This window comes from Lepidochelys kempii, chromosome 2, assembly GCF_965140265.1.
Source record: "Lepidochelys kempii isolate rLepKem1 chromosome 2, rLepKem1.hap2, whole genome shotgun sequence".
NCBI classification, from domain to species: Eukaryota; Metazoa; Chordata; order Testudines; family Cheloniidae; genus Lepidochelys; species Lepidochelys kempii.
In genome coordinates, this window is record NC_133257.1 from 155339498 (window position 1) to 155359746 (window position 20249).

The 20249-nt window shown below is 47.1% G+C and overlaps 1 protein-coding gene across 1 annotated transcript in view; it reads right to left on the reverse strand.

The window, feature by feature from the left end:
• The window catches only part of AHRR (aryl hydrocarbon receptor repressor), a 228281-nt gene that overhangs the window by 137642 nt on the left and 70390 nt on the right, over positions 1-20249 (reverse strand). The window lies entirely within an intron of this gene.

The window sequence follows — 20249 nt, forward strand, 5'->3', positions numbered from 1 at the left end:
GGGGTAAATACAGAGATAACTGGGTGAAATGTAATGACTTGAGTTACACCTGAGGTCCAACTAAGTGATCTGCTGGGCCTTCTGGGCCTTCAAAACGATTACTCATTTTTTGTCTGTGCTCTTTTAAGCCACACAGAAGTACAATTTAAGCAGCACTGTTTAGAGGAAGACGTTTGTGAGTCATAAATTCGAGTTCGAATCCTGACTCTTCTACTAATTGGCTGTGTAAACTTGTGAACAAAGAATGTAGGTCAAACCTAAAGAATGGGTGACTTTATTCTGGGGAGCAGTGACTTTGAAAAAGATTTGAGGGTCATGGTGGATAATCAGCTGAACATGAGATTCGAATGAGATACTGTTACCAAAAGGGCTAATGCAATCCTTGCATTTATAAGCAGGGGAATATCGTGCAGGAGCAGGAAGGTTATATTACCTCTATACTTGGCACTGGTGCAACCTCTAGTGGAATACTGTGTCCAGTTTTGGTATCCACACTTCAAGAGGGATGTTGAAAAATTGGAGAGGGCTCAGAGAAAAGCCATGAGAATGATTAAAGGATTGAAAAGGGGTCTTGTAGTGACAGATTCAAGGACCTCAACATCTTTAGCTTATCAAAGAGAAGTTTAGGGGATGATTTGACCACAGTGTATAAAAGTACATACTTTCAGAACAGAAATCTGGTAATACAGGGCTCGTCCAATATTTAAGCTCATCCAAAACATCCCTTTATAAGATCCAAGTTTCAGTTGTTTATAACTTTGTCCAACTTTAACCAGTTGGACTGAGATTTCCCATGCCAGGGATCTGCCTCAGTCTGAATTTTTTAGAAAACTTCACCAAAAACGGTTCAGCCATTCCCAAGAATGAGGTTAGTGTAAAATATGTTGTTTTGTTCATGTTAGAAAGTTAGTAAAACCATTTCATTGAGAAGCTTTAGCACCTCCATGCTTGGGAGCAGGGGCTTAAAATTTGGCAGGGGGGTCACCATGGTGTTAGGGATGTACCTTTAGCCATCCTCATGAAAATGTGTCCAAATTTGGCCATTACGAGCCTCTAAAAAATAGCAGTTTGCACATGCTCAAAAGACTTATTTAGATAGCAGCTAAATTCTCTGAATATTCTGTATGCAATCAGATGCTTCATTGCCTCACAACTCCTACAAGCAACTCCACTGTGCATATGCCAGCACCACACAGCCACTAAGAATGCTCCATCCCAGAGCAGCAGGGAATGAACAAGTCTTTCTCTGCAGAACTCCTCCCACCCACCAAGGGCTGTTCTGGTACCAGGCATTGAATTGAAAGCAGGGAGACCCTCTCTAATGTGTTCTCAATGCTCCCCTGGCAGGCACCTAGGCAGCAAGGAGAAGGTGGAATGCAGAGGAGTGAGGAGCTAGGTCTGGGAGGAATTATAAGGGGGTAGACCGAGATGAAGAGCGAGGAAAAGGAGAGGACTGGGATGAGAAACAGAGAGGGGGTGGTGGTAAGGGAAAATGAAACAAAGACAAGCTGGAGAGACCAGGGATAGAAGGAGTCAGGCTTGTGGGGCCTGGGGCAGAATGGTGCGTGACCTCTACAAGAATTCTCCCCTTCGAACCTGAAACAGGATTCAGGATTCCTAAGTATCAACATTCATCTGCTGTTGGCTAATAGCTGTGAAACTCACTGGAAAATATGTTTGTGAGGCAAACCAGTAGCCAGACTGGGTCTGCTCACTCCAGTACAGGGGTTCTCTGAGGGATATTAGTTGGCGGCTCCTTCACGAAGCTGTGAGCAGGGGTGTGTACCTGACATGTGGTGTACCTCACCACCCTCCCTGACACTTCCCTCTTCTGCAGCGTGAGGGAGACCCTGGCACACATTTACATCGAGTGCACGAGGCTGCAGCCCCTTTTCTGGCTACTCCAGAACCATCTCCTCAGGTTTTGGCTGCACTTCTCCCCCACGCATCCTGATCTTTGTACATCCCATCCACGAAGTTGTGAGACCTTCTCATCAACCTCCTCCTGGCATTGGCCCAGGTGGCCGTCTACCATACCAGGAGGAGGATGCTGGACAGGGAGATACTCTGCGACTGTGGGACCTATTTCTGCTCCTCCCTCAGATCACATCTCTGGGCAAAGTTCCTCTGGGCCACATCCACTAACCCCTGGATGCCTTCAAGGAGCAGTTGGGGCTGTCTGGGGTTCTCTGCTCGGTGTCCCCCTCTCAATCCCTGCTTTTGACCCTGTGACTCTCACTCCCATCCCTATTTTCTCATTTGTTGTCCCTGCATTTACCTGAGCCCTGGGTCCAGTAGCTCCTCCCCTTGGCTGGGGGAGGGGCCTTTAGATGTGGGTGGGCTTGTGGCCACCTGTCCCCAGGAACATAATAGGAACAGGGGTTCTCTGGGGGATATTACTTGCCAGTTCCTTCACTGAGGCAAGAGGGAGACCCTGGTGCACATATACATCAAGAGCACCAGGTTGCAGCCCCTTTTCAGGCTCATCCAGAACCTTCTCCTCAGGTTCCGGCTGCACTTTTCCCAACACCACTTTTCGCACACCCTATCTGTGGCCCCATGACGTTGTGAGACCTCTTCATCAACCTCCTCCTAGCGCTGGCCAAGATGGCCGTCCACCATACCAGGAGGAGGATGCTGGACCGGAAGGTGCTCTGCGAGTGTTGGGCCTATATCTGCTCCTCCCATAGGTCATGTCTCCAGATAGAGTTCCTCTGGGCCATGTCCACTAGCTCCCTGGACACCTTCGAGGAGCAGTGGGCACTGTCCGGGGTTCTCTACTCAGTGTCCCCATCTGGCTCCCTGCTTTTGACCCTGTGACCCTCACTCCCATCACTGTTTTCTCATTTGTTGTCCCACAAACTCATGTAATACTCTGGTCTGGTAGCTCCTCCTCTTAGGCGGGGGGGGGAGGGCTTTAGCTGTGGGCGGCTTTCACCAGCCCAACCCCAGAGCCTCAACAGGTACAATAACACCCCTCCAGCAGAGTCTACACTGTCTCATCCCTCAGGCATGCTGCAGCAACTCAGCTACATTGACTCATCCCTAAGCAGAACCTGCAGGCATGCTGCAGCAGCTTATCCCTGGGCAGGCCCTGGGTCAGATGACCCTCTAAGCACAGGTATTTCACTCTTACTGCCAGAACCACAAAGTTAGTCTGTGCAGCAGCACCACTTGGTTAGAACCTCCTGCTGTCTTGCAGTGTTACAGACTCCCTAGGCTTCCTTCCAGCCTGTCCTCAATTCTCTCCCTGTTGCTGCCTCAACCTTGCCCATGCCTTGTTCCAGCTTGCTTCAGCCTTGTCCATGCCCTATTCCAACCTTGCTCCAGCCCTGCACCCATCTCCTGACCCAAACCCTTGGAGTGACTCCAACCCGGCTTCGACATTCAGCCTGCATCCAGACTCTGACTCTGTTCCTGATTTGGTTTGCCCCATGGACTCTGACCCCAGTTCTGACCCACAGCTTGTCCCCAGACCCCAGTTTCAGCAGTGCCCTTAGCCCGGTTCTGACTCTACATCCAGCTTCGGCCTTTGTCACCTGTTCTCGACCACAGCTCCAACCTCTAGGCTTGACTGCCCAGAACCCAGAGCCTGGCAGTGTTCCTCATCCCTCTAATGGCCAGCCCACATAGAAAATAATTTTAAAAGAATGTTAAGTTTGCAAAGTCAAGCACTCAACTGTCAGGAAATGCTAGGATTAAGGTTGACCATGCAACTTTAATTTGGCATCCTTGTGCATAGGCATTATGATACAGTCTTCAGTTACATGGTCACATACCATCTTTTTCACAGGACCCCTACCTCCTTCAGTGCACAGAATAGAATAGATGATACTCAGGGAATGATTCAAGGAGGTAGAGGGAATAAGGCTGTTGTCTGTAGGATCCGTATCTCATTTTCTCTGGATGGTGTGCAGATAGTAAGGTAGAGGATTGCAAGAAGAAAAGGATGGTCTTGTGGTTAAGGCAGTTGAATACCACCCTGTAAAATGAAAAGGAGTACTTGTGGCACCTTTGAGACTAACAAATTTATTTGAGCATAAGCTTTCGTGAGCTACAGCTCACTTCATCGGATGCATGCTGTGGAAAATACAGTGGGGAGATTTTATATACACAGAGAACATGAAACAATGGGTGTTACCATACACACTGGAACAAGAGTGATCAGGTAAGGTGAGCTGTTACCAGCAGGAGAGCAGGGGGAGGGAGGAACCTTTTGTAGTGATAATCAAGGTGGGTCATTTCCAGCAGTTGACAAGAACGTGTGAGAAACAGTGTGTGTGGGGGGGGGGGGGGGGGGAATAAACATGGGGAAATAGTTTTACTTTGCGTAATGACACATCCACTCCCAGTCTTTATTCAAGCCTGAGTTAATTGTATCCAGTTTGCAAATTAATTCCAATTCAGCAGTCTCTCGTTGGAGTCTGTTTCTGAAGTTTTTTTGTTGTAATATTGCCACTTTTAGGTCTGTAATTGAGTGACCAAAGAGATTGAAGTGTTCTCTGACCGGTTTTTGAATGTTATAATTCTTGAGTCTGATTTGTGTCCATTTATTCTTTTATGTAGAGACTGTCCAGTTTGGCCAATGTACATGGCAGAGGGGCATTACTGGCACATGATGGCATATATCACATTGGTAGATGTGCAGGTGAACGAGCCTCTGATAGCGTGGCTGATGTGATTTGGCCCTATGATGGTGTCCCCTGAATAGATATGTGGACACAATTGGCAACGGGCTTTGTTGCAAGGATAAGTTCCTAGGTTAGTGGTTTTGTTGTGTGGTGTGTGGTTGCTGGTGAGTATTTGCTTCAGGCTCGGGGGCTGTCTGTAAGCAAGGACTGGCCTGTCTCCCAAGATCTGTGAGAGTGATGGGTTATCCTTCAGGATAGGTTGTAGATCCTTGATGATGCGCTGGAGAGGTTTTAGCTGGGGGCTGAAGGTGATGGCTAGTGGCGTTCTGTTGTTTTCTTTGTTGGGCCTGTCCTGCAGTAGGTAACTTCTGGGTACTCTTCTGGCTCTGTCAGTCTGTTTCTTCACTTCAGCAGGTGGGTATTGTAGTTGTAAGAACGCTTGATAGAGATCTTGTAGGTGTTTGTCTCTGTCTGAGGGGTTGGAGCAAATGCAAAAGCTTATGCTCAAATAAATTTGTTAGTCTCTAAGGTGCCACAAGTACTCCTTTTCTTTTTGTGGATACAGACTAACACGGCTGCTACTCTGAACCCCGTAGAACGATTTTATCCCTGCCAATACCACAGAGTTCCTATGTGATGCTGGGCAAGTCACTTAAACCAAATTTTTCACAGGTGTCCACTGTTCCTCATCATCTTCTGGATGCCCAACTTGAGACCCCAGGGTCTGATTTGCAGAAGGCCTGAGCACTCACAGCTGCAACTGAAGTCAATGAGAACTGCTGTGAACAAATGAAGTGGTATAAAACACTACGTTCTCCCTGGGCTTGTCTACACTTAAAACACTATAGCAGCACATCTGCACCTCTCTTGCTCCACCACTGTAGTGCTTCAGTGTAGACACTACCTATGCCAATGGGAAGGGTTCTCCCATCGATGGAGGAAATCCACCTCCCTGAGAAGTAGTCGCTAGGTCGACAGAAGAATTTTTCACACCCCTGACTGACGTAGTTAAGCTGACCTAATTTTCTACTGTAAACCAGGCCTATGTCTTCATTTCAGGTTTAACCTGAGTTATGGACACTCCTCTCCTCTTACTCCTCTCAAGTTAGCGTAGCTTGAGTGAGGTCTGATCCACACTGGACACTTACACTGGTTTAGCTACATTTCTCAGGGACGTGAAAAATCCACCCCCCTGAGAGATGCAGCTATACTGAATAACTCCCAGTGCAGACAGTGGAAGAATTCTTCCGTTGACCTAGCTACCGCCTCTCGGGAAGGTGGATTATCTACACTGATGAGAGAACAGCTCCCGTTGGTGTAGGTAGTATCTACACTGAAGCAGGGAAGCTACACCGCTGTAGCATTTTAAGTGCAGACATACCCTGAGAGTGGCCATATTGCAAATTAACACCCGAGCCACACAGAGTGATGGTATTTGCAGCACAGAGTGCTTATGTTAGCAGCTGAGCAGTTGTGCTCTCTCGAGCTGTTATCTATACCCCCTGAGAGGCCAACCAACACAAACGGAAAGCATCACCACATTTGAGTTAAGGGGTTTTGTGTGTGGATGGGAGTCAAATTAGGGGTAACCTTGAGATATAAACACATGGTAACTGTAGTGAAGAAAAGCCCTTAGTGTCCAAACTCACCTCCTTCCTGGGGTTTGGCTTTATTGATAAGTCAAAAGCATGAATGTAACAAACCTTGGCTGACACTTCCTCCTAAGATTTCCTTCCAAAACCTCTTGTCCTGAGCACAAAGAGACTCTCTCACATCCCTTACATTCCCATACAAGCTAGTTGAAGTCACATGTCAACATGAGACAGCAGTAATTACCAAGACTATTAAGGAATAGTTTTGGATGCAGAACCTAGGTAAGTCACAAAAAAGCCCCAAGCATTCTACAGGGTCTCAGGCTAAGACTTCACAAGAGATATTGACCCGAAAAACTGCTTTTCGTTCTCACACCAGCTCATCTGTCGTGGTGCTAAGACTGGTGGAAGCCATAGAGTACACCATCACCAGCACCTGAACCGTTTTTACTATGTTCACGAAAGCTTATGCTCAAATAAATTGGTTAGTCTCTAAGGTGCCACAAGTACTCCTTTTCTTTTTGCGGATACAGACTAACACGGCTGCTACTCTGAAACCTGTTACTACGTTTCAGTTAAGCCTACTAACCGAAATGCTGTCAGAATAATTTCTGGCCAATGAAGCCTTGTCTGTACTAGAGCTTCCACTGCACCAATTCAGCTGGACCAGTGTTAGAATGGATTAGGAGGGAGGGGATTGGTACATTTTTTACACTGTAGACAAGGCCTTAGAATTTACCAGTCAAGCAAAAAATGTCATCAATATACATTTAAGGCTGAGAACATATCCTCCCCATCCACAAAAAAGTATTCCCCCGTGACACTCTGAGTAAGTTTCACAGACCTGGAGAAGAGCTCTCTGTAAGTTCAAAAGTTTGTCTCTTTCGCCAACAGAAGTTGGTCCAACAAACGATATTACCTCACCCACTTTATCTCTCTAATATCACGGTACTGACATGGCTACAACACTGCATACTACAATGGAAGATATTGCATTTTGCTGTCTGAAATGGAAACTTTACAACGTGAAGAAAAAGGAAGCAAAACTTAACAGCAACATCTATTTCCTGAGCAAATGCAAGAAGAGGAAGCTAGTCACCTTGTGCAGTAATGATGGTTCTTCGAGATGTGTACCCCTATGGGTGTCCACAATAGGTGTATCTGTGCCTCTGCACCTCTAATAAGAGATTTTAGGTTGCTATGTGCATTCAGCTGGCACATGCATGCTCCCTCCCTCACGGTCTGCCTCTAGCACTGTGTGGTTGAACCCCCTCAGTTCCCTCTCTACTGCAGAGCCCCTTATGGAGAACTCCAAAGTAGACGGGAGGAGGGCGGGTTGTAGAGCACCCATAGGGGGAAACATCTCAAAAAACCATCGTTACTGCACCGGGTAACTTCTTCTTCTTCTTTGAGTAGTGTCCCTGTGGGTGCTTCACTGTAGGTGACTTTGCAGACGTATCTGCGACGGAGGACTGGGGCTTTGGAGTGGAGTTTGTTACTACAGAGAGTTCTGTGGAGCTGAAGATGGCATTGGAGGCTGAATCTCCAGTGATTGCATAATGTTCTGCGGAACTGTGGGGAGAGGCCCAAGTTGCTGCTCTGAAGATTTCTGATAGGGACATCTTTGAGGAATATGACTGAGGTAGAAATTGATCTCATGGAGTGCATACAGATTCTGGATGGAGGCAACAGGTGGCATCCTTGATAACAGTGATTAATGTGACCCAAGACCCATTTAGATAGTCTTTCAGCTGATATTGCAAAGCCTTTGGATCTTTCTGCAAATGAAAGGAAGAGTTTAGGGGAATTCCTGAAGTCCTTAGTCCTGTCTAAGTAGAATTCTAGTACTCACCTAACATCTAGCACATGCAGAATCGCCTCCCTGATGTCACTGTGTTGTTGCACTCCATATGTTTTATGGAAATATGCTTATGAGTGTGAATATGATGTAACTGGAATATGCCTTATGCAAAAGGTCTCTTGTAAGGTACCATAACAAAGGTTATAACCTACTGAATATATTCCTCCTATTTGTATGAATATATCATTCTTGTATCTGAAGCTAGAAATATGAAGTATAATGCTGAGGTCCTATTGTAATTATGCAAAGTGTGGGCCATTAATGGTGGTTTAGAATCTTGATGGCTCCCATTGACTAGGACAATTGGTTGTAAATGGTTTATTTACCTGCAAACCTTCCTGTGTACGTATGGGCCAATCCAGGAAGAATGGAGACTAGGGATCTTACAGTGACATGTGACCATGTCACATGATACTGGAATCCATCTTAAACCTTGTACTTTTCCATTGATGAGGCAGGGGTGGGGACAAGCACAGATAAAGTTTCACACCTTGTGCCAAAGCTATAAAAGGGGGTTGAGCAGGACAAAGGAGGCTGCCAGACATGAGAAAACCCCTGCTTACCACCTGAGATGCTGCTGGAACTAACCAGGACTGTATCAGGGGAAAGGATTGGGCCCAGACTAGGAAGGAGTCTAGCCTGTGAAAAAAGCTTATTGGAACGTTTTTGAAGGTGAGATATTACCTGTAATCAGTTTCTTAATGTATTAGGCTTAGACTTGCGTGTTTTGTTTTATTTTGCTTTGTGACTTACTTTATTCTGGCTGTTATTACTTGAAACCACTTACATCCTTCTTTTTATACTGAATAAAATCACTTTTGTTTATTAATAAACCCAGAGTAAGTGATTAATACCTGGAGGAGCAAACAGCTGTGCATATCTCTCTATCAGTGATATAGAGGGTGAATAATTTACAAATTTACCATGTATAAGCTTTATACAGAGTAAATGAATTTATTTGGGGTTTGGGAGCTGGGTGTCTGGGTGCTGGAGACAGGTAACCTGCTGAGCTGTTTTTAGTTAAAGTCTGCAGCTTTGGGGACGTGACCCAGACCCTGGGTCTGTGTTGCAGCCGGCTAGTGTGTCTGGCTCAACGAGGCAGAGTTCTGGAGTCCCAAGCTGGCAGGGAAAACGGGCACAGAGGTAATTTAAGCACATCAGGTGACAGTCCCAAGGGGATCTCTGTGACCGAACCCGTCACAGTCACAATGTGGTTTTTGGGAGATGGATCTGTTGATTCATATGGAAAGTGGACACAACTTTAGGAAGAAATTTGGGATGTGGCCTCAGAATTACTTTGTCTTTAAAAAAGACTGTGTATGGTGGGTGTGTCATTAAGGTCTCTATTTATCCTATGCATCTAGCTGAACTGATGGTAATTAGAAATGCTGTCTTCATAGACAGGTGTAAGAGAGAGCAAGTTGCCCTGGGCTCAAAGGGAGCTCTAATCAAAGCTCTGAGAACTAAGTTAATATCCCAGGTTGGAGCAGGTGGTATCACATGTGGGAAGAGATTCCCAATGCCCTTAAGGAATACATGCATCAGCGGGTGAGCGAACACAGAGTATCCATCTACCTGACAGTGGAAAGCCATTGTGGCCACAAGATGTACCTTAAAGGAGCTGAGTGAGAGTTTTGACATCTTGAGGTTTAAAATGTAAAATGTAAAATCAGAGGGAGGGAAGATGAAGTTGGGTCTGTGTGCTTACAATGACACCAAACTTGGAATCATTTCCATTTTTGTAGGTAAGTACGTCGAGTGGTCAACTTTCAGCTGTGCAGCCACATGTCTTTCACCTTGTCAGAGCATTCTGCCTCTAAGCCCTGGAGCCAAGACTGGAGATGGTGGACCTGCAGGTTGGGGTGAAGGATCAGCCTATCACTTTGAGAGGGCAGGTGGGGAATGGGCCGAAGAGGAACCAGAGGACATATTGCCATCTGTGGCATGTAAGGGAACCAGACTTGTCTTGGCTAGGAGGGGACAATGAGAATAACTCTCACTTTGTCTTGTCGAATTTTCAACAGGACTGTGGATAGAAGAGGAAACAGGGGGAAGGGCATACAAGACATCCATGCCCCATGGGAGGATGAGGGCAATTTACGTAAAACATACATATCATATTGTCCATCATGACCTTTGACTGGGTGTTCTGGATGAAAGGCAGAAGGTGTGCACAGGTGTTCCTGATGCCCCTTCGCTCCGAAAGATATGGAGGGTCACTTCTGTGGAAGACTATTTGTCTTGACCCTTGCGGTCATAGAGGTGAGCTCTCCAGCCTATTAGGGAGGCATCCGTCATTAGGGAGTCAGCATCGGTGGTGGCTGCACGAATGAAACGCCTGCCCGAACATTGGATGGGTCTTTCCTCCAGTCCATGGAGTCCTTTACTGCGCAGGGCAGTGATAGCAGTTTGATTAGTCTGTGCCTGTTCAGGGAATAGACAGAAGTAAGCCACATCTGAAGACATGTCATGACCATCCGGGCGTTGGGGTGACGAAGGTGAATGCTGCCATATCACCTAGTAGCTGCAGGCAGTTCCTGGCTGATGTTTGAGTGCTGGCCTGGACTGTCTCTATGAGACTAGTAAGGATGGTAAGTTTGTATAGCGGGAGGAATGCTCCCACTTGTCCTGCATCAATAAACTGCTTGTCAGCTTGTCACCACCGATAAACTCCAGTCGCTATACCAGGATCAGTATCAATTTCTATGCAGTAAAGCACTCCATGAACTGGAGGAAAGACCCACCCAATGTTTGGGCAGGCGTTTCATTTGTGCAACTACCACTGATGCTGACTCTAATGACGGATGCCTCCCTAATAGAGTTGCAGATGGCAGAGGAAGATCTTCCATTTGAAAGGACAAGCTCTTCGTAGAGAAGACAGATTTTTCTCTCCACACCTTGAAGGATTCCCAGGCCACATTATGCTACACATGGGAGTCTCATGACTGCAGTCCCCTTTGTTCTGTTCCACCCCCTATATACCTTTGGCATGAGGTGGGAATCTTTTGTCTCTTTGGGTCCCCACCCCTCCTTCTAGATGGAAAACACCAGGTTTAAGATGGATTCCAGTACCAAGTGACATGGTCACATGTCCTGTGAGATCCCAAGCCTTCATTCTTTCCCAAGCTGATTCACAGGAAGGCTTGCAAGTAAACAGAGCCATCTACAGTCAATTGTCCTAGTTGATGGGAGCCATCAAGATTCTAAACCCCCATTAATGGCCCACACTTTGCATAACTACAATAGGACCTCAGAGTTATATTTTATATTCCTAGTTTCAGATACAAGAATGATATATTCATGCAAATAGGATGACCACACTCAGTAGATTATAAGCTTTGTAATGATAGCTTATAAGAGACCTTCTGCGTGAAGCATATTCCAGTTACATTATATTCACACTCATTAGCATATTTTTATAAAACCATATGGAGTGCAGCATCGCATCCACCTCAAAGAATTATACCACAACAATAACAACACAACTCACACTTACCACATTTTCACTGACAACCATAAGAAAAGAGAATTGATTGCTTCAGTAAAAAAAACTGACTGTGAAATCCTTACACAATATCACATCCACCATAATCTCTCCACTGCCAAGAAAACCCCCATACAGTCTCTGAAATCTAACTACACACCTCTAGTTGTCACCTAGCACCCCATACTGGAACCCAAATGGGGTATCATCAAACTATTACAACCCATAATTGATGGGAACCCCATCTTGAAAGAAATCTTTCCGGAATCCCCTCTTCTGGCCTTCAAACAACCCCCCAACCTCAGCAGCAGCAGCAAGCTTCCCAGAGACCAGGATACACCAACTCAAAGCAGTGCCAGACCCTGCAACTACAGATGCAAAACCTGCAGACATATCTCCACTGCTACAATCCCCCACAATATCCCTTTTAAGATCCATGGGTCTTAAACATGCTTTCACAACATGAAGTGTACCTCATCCAATGCTCTAAATGCCCCAATATAAAGTATGTGGGCGAAATCAGATAATCACTACACTCTCAAATGAACTCACACAGGAAAATGAAAAAAGACAAAAACACCACATTGCCTGTGGGAAAATACTTTTCACAAAGCAATCGCTCTATATCTGACCTATCAGTCCTCATCCTCAAAGGAAACCTGCACAACACTTTCAAAAGACAAGTCAGTGAGCTTAACTCATAACTTTGCTAGACACAAAAAAATCATGGACTGAATAGAAACACTGGATTTATGGTTTATTATTACAACAAACAACCCTCCCCAACTGCTTCTCTGCTCTTCCTTTCCTTCCTATGCCTGGAGAGGTGTTAATGACCACTTTATCTTGAATGGTTCCTTGAAATATGTGTTTGTTTAGCAAAAGTAGCTATATCATATCATTTCTCAAACTGGGGGTCCCACCCCAAAAGGGGATCGCAAGACTACTATAGGGGGGCTCACGAGAGCAGCAGCTGCTGGCTGGGCATCCAGCTCTGAAGGCAGCACTGCTACCAGCAGCAGTGCAAAAATAAGAATTGCATGGTATAGAGCCTGAAATATTTTCAAAGGGGATCCCAGCAAAAAAAGTTTGAGAACCCCTCTATTTAACTGTGACACTCTGATCTATTTCCCACACTGGAAGGCATAGGCACTGACTTCCCCTCTTTCCCATGGGTGCTCGACCCCCCTCTGCCCTGCCCCCACTCCATGAGACCCCCTACCCCTGCCCTGCCTCTTTCCAGCCCTGCCCCGCCCCCATTTCAATCCCTTCCCCAAAGTCCCTGCCCCAACTCTGCCCCCTCCCTGCCCGTATTCCAACCCCTTCCCCAAATCCCCACCCCAGCCCTGCCTCTTCCCCGCCTCCTCCCCTGAGCACACCACGTTCCCGCTCCTCCCTCCCGGAGTGTGCTAATGCTGCCAAATGAGGGGGGGAGGAAGCACTGGGAAGTAGGCGGAGGAGCGGGGGAGGAGGAGATGGAGCAGGGGGAGAGGGGAGCTTGACTGCTGGTGGGTGCAGAGCACCCACTAATTTTCCCCAGCCCCGGAGCGCCCATGGAGTCGGCGCCTATTCCTGAAGGAGAGCTCTGTGTAAGCTCAAAAGCTTGTCTCTCTCACCAACAGAAGATATTGCCTCACCCACCTTGTCTCTCTAATATCCTGGGACTGTCACAGCTACAACAACACTGCATATTACGGATGGGTCATTTTGAATGCAGATATTAGAAATTCATACCATTATCAATTAAAATGCAGCCACCAAGTTTAACTTTGTGCCCTGAACCTTTACCAATTCTCCATATAAAAATCTCTCTCTATTCCCATCCACCTTCTGCAGGAGGGCTTAAAGCCATCCACACCACAGTGTACCGTCTATCTGTACAGGCCAGAGACTCCTGTATTTTCAATTTATTCTCTACATGCAGGCTGGAGATCTCAAGTACTCACCCACTATCCCGGTACAGATTCCAGATACCCATATCTCTCTTTGGGCCTGAACATTGACTATAATCAATTAATGAAAAACTGTATTGTAGCATACATACATAATGAGGCAGAGATAAGATTGATGTGGCAATGAAAGAAGAGGTCTTGGCCTGTATTTAGAAAATGGGCAATAGTAGGGATCGCTCTGTAAAGGTTGCTGTTGGAACCTTAACTGACTATTTCCTAACTTCTTTAGTATTTACATTCTTGGGTACTGCATTACTCCGTAGAGAATTTTTTTAAAACCTCAACCCTGATTGTGAGTTAACCAGTGTTTTTTGCTGGTTTAATTTTGACTATGACAATCTTTAGGCCTCTTTTTGTTTAACTGCACACAAAATTAGTGCACTTTCTGCTTACAAAAGTGCTTAACTGACAGCACTGAATAGTGAAGTCCTCTACCCAGCAAATCATTATGTAGCGATAGTGGCATTGTTATCCTCTCCACAGTGGCTCACAAAGATGCCTCATCATTCTTCTGGGTAGATTACTTCTGGGTCCAATTGGATAATTCAGTTTTTATTTCAATCCAATTGTGAGTCTCTCTGCTGAGACCTTCAACTACCAATTATTGCCAAGCATGCTCTAAATCAACTTCTGGAAACTAATTTTTAATAATATAAAAGCATAACATCTTGGTGTCCATACTCAGAAAAATGGGTTTCTAAATGAAATAACCTGGCCTTTAAACTGTATTTTTCCTTAATACCCAAAGTTGCATGTCCACATGAAGGGCTGAAAATTCCAGTTTACAAATCAAACTGAGCCAAACTTCAAAAGTGTTGGAATCTCCCCCTGCCCCCTTCCCCTTACACCAAACTGAAACTCGGGGAGAATTTTTACATCTAAATTATATATAGGGCTTTATAGAGGAAATGCTGACTGACTCAGAACTATAACCACCTAGTTATTTTTATTTTTTTTAATTTTGAATATAGTCACTCCATGAAACTGTATTTCATTAACTTTTCATTTGAAGGTCTCTTAAGGCGTCCGTGACAGAAGGCGGGGAAAGCCGAATCTAGGAGCCAAAGGGGCCAGTGCAAAATCCTTTTGCTTCTTATATTTTAGTTTTCACCCACCAGGACAATGTTCCCAGCATCATGGGTCCCGGGACCTCTGTCCTCCTCGATGCGGGCGCTCAGCACGGGAGTTTCACAGAATGCAACTCGCCTCATGCGCTAGGCTCGGCAGGCTCAGTCGCCGCCCCGAGCGCGCTTAGCCCCGCCGGGCGATGGCACCGCAAGGCACCGGCGAGCGGGGACACCGCGGCTGGGGGCTGATAGCGACGCTCTAGGTCTGCCCCGGCATCCCTGCCTACCCCACGCCCGACACTTGCCTTTATAATAAGAGACCCTCGGAGGCAACAACTCACCCAAAGCAGCAGCCACACTCCGGGGCGCAGAGTCCCGCGCAGCGGCAGGCGAAGCACGGGCGCCGCTGGCCCAGCGGCTGTGAGCGCGGAGTGGCGGGAGATGCGCGGCCGCCGCTCCCCGGGTGACTCAGGTGGCGGGCGGGGCAGTGACAAGCGGAGCCTCCCGGCTCCCCGCTCGCACGCGATCCTCAGCCCCGCGCGCCGGCAGCAGAGGGCGCTGCGGCGCCAGGAAGGGCGCGGGGGAGGCGGTGTGCGGGCCCCTTGGGACCGGCCGCCCCGCCCTGCCGCCAACCCACCCCCACCCCCTGCCCGGCTGCCCTGCCCGGGCGGGCTCGTCTCCCGCGAGCGGCGCAGGAGCGGGGCCGGGGCCGGCGCGTGCCTCTGTCCGGGCGCCCGCCCGAGCGGGCCTGGCTGCGGCCGGCGCCGGCCCGCACAGAGATACTCCGTCAGGCAGGGAGCGCGGCGTGACAGGCGGCGGAGGGGACCGAGCCTGCCCCCCCGCCCCCCCCCAGAGGCCAGTCCCAGCCCCGCAGGCGCCTGAGCCAGGTGCTGTAACTGCTCTGTTGGGCCCCTTTCAGGTGCTCTGCCCCCCACTGCCCCCGGGACACTTGCGCGGCGCTTGCCCTGTGGTGTGACATGGTGCTAGTTGTGACGGGCCCGCTCGCCTGAGCACAGCTCGGCAGAGCCCGTCCCGGAAGGGCTGTCAATCAGCCGCTTGCTCGCTGGCGTTCCTGGCTGCTGCTGCCCAAAGTCAGGGATTTTTTGAGTAGGCTGTGTGGGGGCGCTCTGTCGGTCCCAGGATATTAGAGAGACAAGGTGGGTGAAGTCACATCTTAACTTACGCTTTCCCCCCTACACAGAGCTCTTCTTCAGGAAGAAGGAGGAGGAGAGCTCTGTGTAGCTCCAAAGCTTGTCTCTTTCACCAGCAGAAATTGGTCCAATAAAAGATATTACCTCACTAACCTTATCTCTCTATTTTTTGATGGACATTGATCTATTTTATTAGGGTGGACGGGTTAGATTTTTATCTGTAAATGTCGGTAAGTGCCAATTTCACCATACACACACCAACCAAAACAAACATGTCTATCAATAATATTGAAATGTACAGCTAGGCAAAATAAGAAAAGTGCTATTTGGAACTTATCACGGTTTGATTTAAGGATAATTACATATTTTTGATGTAATGTTGACAATTTGTGTTTAAGCAGATGTACAACTTTAACGTCTTGAGTCCCAACGTCTATTGTCATTATAGTTATTGTCTCCCCGCCCCCAATTATTTCCTGCAGATGTGAAAATTTGAATGGATAAAAATTTAAAAAGTGCTTAAAATAAACATCCATTGAAATTAGGAGAAAGGAAAAATTGAATTCTGCAAGCCTTCATATAGATTATATTGCAATGGCCTAGCTTTAGTACTTCCCATTTGTGTTTCTTATTCAATAGTTGTGTTTTGGATGCCATGTCCCAGATCAATTAACTTGCATTCTCTGTAGGGTATATAATTTGATTATTTCCTGCCCCTATTTCTAACATTTCTACTTTGTATGAGTTTTCTGTCCTCTCTAGTGTTTGGAATACCTCCCAATTTCTGTTCAACCTCCCCCCCCAAACCCTCATAGAATCATAGAATATCAGCGTTGGAAGGGACCTCAGGAGGTCATCTAGTCCAACCCCCTGCTCAAAGCAGGACTGATCCCCAACTAAATCATCCCAGCCAGGGCTTTGTCAAGCCTGACCTTAAAAACTTCTAGGGAAGGAGATTCCACCACCTCCCTAGGTAACTCATTCCAGTGTTTCACCACCCTCCTAGTGAAAAAGTTTTTCCTAATATCCAACCTAAATCTCCCCCACTGCAACTTGAGACCATTACTCCTTGTTCTGTCATCTGCTACCACTGAGAACAGTCTAGAGCCATCCTCTTTGGAACCCCCTTTCAGGTAGTTGAAAGCAGCTATCAAATCCCCCCTCATTCTTCTCTTCTTCAGACTAAACATTCCCAGTTCCCTCAGCCTCTCCTCATAAGTCATGTGTTCCAGTCCCCTAATCATTTTTGTTGCCCTCCACTGGACTCTTTCCAATTTTTCCACATCCTTCTTGTAGTGGGGGCCCAAAACTGGACACAGTACTCCAGATGAGGCCTCACCAAAGTCGAATAGAGGGGAACGATCACGTCCCTCGATCTGCTGGCAATGCCCCTACTTATACATCCCAAAATGCCATTGGCCTTCTTGGCAACAAGGGCACACTGTTGACTCATATCCACCTTCTTGTCCACTGTAACCGTAGGTCCTTTTCTGCAGAACTGCTGCCGAGCCATTCGGTCCCTAGTCTATAACGGTGCATGGGGTTCTTCCGTCCTAAGTGGAGGACTCTGCACTTGTCCTTGTTGAACCTCATCAGATTTCTTTTGGCCCAATCCTCCAGTTTGTCTAGGTCCCTCTGTATCCTATCCCTACCCTCCAGCGTATCTACCACTCCTCCCAGTTTAGTGTCATCTGCAAACTTGCTGAGGGTGCAATCCACGCCATCCTCCAGATCATTTATGAAGATATTGAACAAAACCGGCCCCAGGACTGACCCCTGGGGCACTCCACTTGATACCGGCTGCCAACTAGACATGGAGCCATTGATCACTACCCGTTAAGCCCGACAATCTAGCCAGCTTTCTATCCACCTTATAGTCCATTCATCCAGCCCATACTTCTTTAACTTGCTGACAAGAATACTGTGGGAGACTGTGTCAAAAGCTTTGCTAAAGTCAAGGAACAACACGTCCACTGCTTTCCCTTCATCCACAGAAAGAAAAGGAGTACTTGTGGCACCTTAGAGACTAACCAATTTATTTGAGGATAAGCTTTCGTGAGCTACAGCTCACTTCATCGGATGCATACTTTCCACAGTATGCATCCGATGAAGTGAGCTGTAGCTCACGAAAGCTTATGCTCAAATAAATTGGTTAGTCTCTAAGGTGCCACAAGTACTCCTTTTTGCGAATACAGACTAACACGGCTGTTTGTGGATGAAGGTTTCAGAGTAACAGCCGTGTTAGTCTGTATTCACAAAAAGAAAAGGAGTACTTGTGGCACCTTAGAGACTAACCAATTTATTTGAGCATAAGCTTTTGTGAGCTACAGCTCACTTCATCGGATGCATACAGTGGAAAGTATGCATCTGATGCAGTGAGCTGTAGCTCACGAAAGCTTATCCTCAAATAAATTGGTTAGTCTCTAAGGTGCCACAAGTACTCCTTTTCTTTTTGCGAATACAGACTAACACGGCTGTTACTCTGAAACCTTCATCCACAGAGACAGTTATCTCGTCATAGAAGGCAATTAGATTAGTCAGGCATGACTTGCCCTTGGTGAATCCATGCTGACTGTTCCTGATCACTTTCCTCTCCTCTAAGTGCTTCAGAATTGATTCCTTGAGGACCTGCTCCATGATTTTTCCAGGGACTGAGGTGAGGCTGACTGGCCTGTAGTTCCCAGGATCCTTCTTCTTCCCTTTTTTAAAGATGGGCACTACATTAGCCTTTTTCCAGTCATCTGGGACCTCCCTCGATCGCCATGAGTTTTGAAAGATAATGGCCAATGGCTCTGCAATCACATCCGCCAACTCCTTTAGTGCTCTCGGATGCAACGCATTCGGCCCCATGGACTTGTGCTCATCCAGCTTTTCTAAATAGTCCCAAACCACTTCTTTCTCCACAGAGGGCTGGTCACCACCTTCCCATGCTGTGCTGCCCAGTGCAGTAGTCTGGGAGCTGACCTTGTTCGTGAAGACAGAGGCAAAAAAAGCATTGAGTACATTAGCTTTTTCCACATCCTCTGTCACGAGGTTGCCTTCCTCATTCAGTAAGGGGCCCACACTTTCCTTGACTTTCTTCTTGTTGTTAACATACCTGAAGAAACCCTTCTTGTTACTGTTAACATCTCTTGCTAGCTGCAACTCCAGGTGTGATTTGGCCTTCCTGATTTCATTCCTGCAAGCCCGAGCAATATTTTTATACTCATCCCTGGTCATTTGTCCAATCTTCCACTTCTTGTAAGCTTCTTTTTTGTATTTAAGAGCAGCAAGGATTTCACTGTTAAGCCAAGCTGGTCGCCTGCCATATTTACTATTCTTTCTACACATCGGGATGGTTTGTCCCTGTAACCTCAATAAAGATTCTTTAAAATACAGCCAGCTCTCCTGGACTCCTTTCCCCCCCATGTTATTCTCCCAGGGGATCTTGCCCATCAGTTCCCTGAGGGAGTCAAAGTCTGCTTTTCTGAAGTCCAGGGTCTGTATTCTGCTGCTCTCCTTTCTTCCTTTTGTTAGGATCCTGAACTCGACCATTTCATGGTCACTGCCTCCCAGGTTCCCATCCACTTTTGCTTCCCCTATTAATTCTTCCCAGTTTGTGAACAGCAGGTCAAGAAGAGCTCTGCCCCTAGTTGGTTCCTCCAGCACTTGCACCAGGAAATTGTCCCCTACATTTTCCAAAAACTTCCTGGATTGCCTGTGCACCACTGTATTGCTCTCCCAGCAGATATCAGGGTGATTGAAGTCTCCCATGAGAACCAGGGCCTGCGATCTAGTAACTTCCGTGAGTTGCCGGAAGAAAGCCTCGTCCACCTCATCCCCCTGGTCTGGTGGTCTATAGCAGACTCCCACCACGACATCACCCTTGTTGCTCACGCTTCTAAACTTAATCCAGAGACTCTCAGGTTTTTCTGCAGTTTCAAACTTGAGCTCTGAGCAGTCATACTGCTCCCTTACATACAGTGCAACTCCCCCACCTTTTCTGCCCTTCCTGAACAGCTTATATCCATCCATGACAGTACTCCAGTCATGTGAGTTATCCCACCAAGTCTCTGTTATTCCAATCACATCATAATTCCTTGACTGTGCCAGGACTTCCAGTTCTCCCTGCTTGTTTCCCAGGTTTTGTGCATTTGTATATAGGCACTTGAGGTAACCTGCTGATTGCCCCTCTTTCTCAGTATGAGGCAGGAGCCCTCCCCTCTCACGCGCTCCTGCTCGTGCCTCCTCCCGGTATCCCACTTCCCCACTTACCTCAGGGCTTTGGTCTCCTTCCCCCGGTGAACCTAGTTTAAAGCCCTCCTCACTAGGTTGGCCAGCCTGCTTGCGAAGATGCTCTTTCCTCTCTTCGTTAGGTGGAGCCCGTCTCTGCCTAGCACTCCTTCTTGGAACACCATCCCATGGTCAAAGAATCCAAAGCCTTCTCTCCAACACCACCTGCATTATCATTCATTAACTTCCACGATTCGACGGTCTCTACCCAGGCCTTTTCCTTCCACGGGGAGGATGGA